This window comes from Bos mutus, chromosome 12 (assembly GCF_027580195.1).
Source record: "Bos mutus isolate GX-2022 chromosome 12, NWIPB_WYAK_1.1, whole genome shotgun sequence".
Classification (NCBI taxonomy): domain Eukaryota; kingdom Metazoa; phylum Chordata; class Mammalia; order Artiodactyla; family Bovidae; genus Bos; species Bos mutus.
The window spans coordinates 11,272,717-11,274,820 of NC_091628.1; positions in this window are offsets into that span (position 1 = coordinate 11,272,717).

The following is a 2,104-nucleotide window of genomic DNA, read 5'->3' on the forward strand; positions in this document are numbered from 1 at the left end:
TCCTCTGTTCATGGGATTTTTTTAGGCAAGAATACCGTGTAGTTGCTTACCATTTCGTCCTCCAGAGCACCTTCCTGACCCAGGGGTCAAACCTGCGTCTCCTGTGAATTGTGCATTGTAGGCAGATTCTTTACCCTCTGAGCCACTGGGAGTCTTCGCGGTGAGAACTGATAATGTTCTCAGAGGTAAAATCAAAGACTGGGTTCCCAGAAGTCAACTCTAAACAAATCCACACTCCAGCCACTTGCCAATTACATTTTGAGTGTTTCTGTAAGTCCTGGCTCCAGTGTTTTTTTACAGTATTTCAGGTAAGCTGACTTCTGTTCTCTGTATTTATCTGTCTCTCCAGTCTAGGGAATTGTGGGTTGTCCTCTGACCTCAGTTTTCTGATTGATCTAAGTTATTGATTTTAAAGTTTGTTCAACTTATTTCTCCTTGTGATGGACGGAGTGATGACTGTAAGCTCTTTACATGTTAAAGCTATAAAAAACTCTACCAATTTTATTTTTTATCTATATTGGCAGAGGACAGGGGAGCATTCAGAATCTTAGTTCCCGGATCAGGGGTCAAACCCATGCAGTGGAAGCACAGAGTCTTAACCACTGGACTGCCAGGGAAGTGTCTAGCTTGACCAATTTTAAATGACATTTGTTATGAATAGAATCATGTTTCTCCAACATGAATATATTGAAGCCCTAACCCCCTAGTACTTCAATATTACTGAACTTGGAAACAGGGCCTTTAAAGAGGGACTTACTCACTCACTAAGTTAAAAATGAGGCAATTAGCATGGGTTATAATCTGCATGACTACCATTCTTATAAGAAGGAGGTTAGGATATACAGAGAGAGACCCTGGGTATGCATAACCACAGAGGACAGACCAAACCAGCACATACCAAGAAGGCAGCCATCTGCAACCTGAGAGGAGCCTCAGGGGAAACCAGCTCTGCTGGCACCTTGTCTCAGAATTCTGGCCTCCAGAACTCTTAGGAAATAAATTCCTGCTGTGGAAGTCACCCAGTGTGTGGTATTGGGTTATGGTTGCCCAAGCAAATTAATGCAGCACTGCAATTTGAGACATTTGAGAAGAGTTTTTAAGGTCCTAATTTTTTACTTTAAGATCTCAAAAAGTATTACACACTCTCATTGTAAAAAATGTCAACCACAATCAAGTGTATGAGGGGGAAATCTAAAGTGTTTTCCTAAAGGGAGTCCCCGGTCCACTTTTCTATCCAGAAGTAACCAGCCACTGTTCAGGATGTGTCCTTCTGGGTATTTCTCTTAGACAGCTACATGCATGTGATTTTGTTTTGATTTTTTAAAAATATTTATTTATTTGGCTGAGTCAGGTCTTAGTTGCAGTACATGGGATCTTTAGTTTCGGCTTGTGGTATCAAGTTCCCCAACCAGGGATCGAACCTGGACCCCCTGCATTGGGAGCGCAGAGTCTTAGCTACTGGGCCACCGGGGAAGTCCCTGTTTTTGATTTTTGTTTTCATGAAAATAAGAATCACCAGGGATTTCCTGGCAGTTGGTGGATAGGACTCCACTGCAGTGGAGGGGATGGGACACAGGTTCCATTCCTGGTTAGGGAACTATGATCCTATAAGCTGGGCAACACAACCAAAAAAAAAAAAAGAATCACCATAAGCATATTAGGACTTCCTTGGTAGTTCAGTTGGTAGAGAATCTGCCTTCAGTGCAGGAGACCTGGGCTTGATCCCTGGGTCAGGAAGATTCTCTGGAGAAGGAAATGGCAAACCACTCCAGTATCCTTGCCTGGAAAACCCATGGACAGAGGAGCCTGGCAGGTTGCAGCCCATAGGGTCGCTTGACTGAGCGACTAACACACACACATATAAGCATATTATTCCTTGACTTGGTTTTGCTGTGAACAATGCAACATAGACATCAAACCAGTTCAGATTCTTGGTTGCAAAGAACAGAAACTTCCTCTGGTAAAGAAAGAAAAAATAAAGTAAGGAACAAAGACTGGGAAAAAAGAATTTGTTGGGAAGGCAAAGAACCAATTCAGAAAATGTGCAGGAAGACCAAAATTTCTCAAGCAGCCAGAACTAAAGGTCAAAATAAAGTCAGAGCAA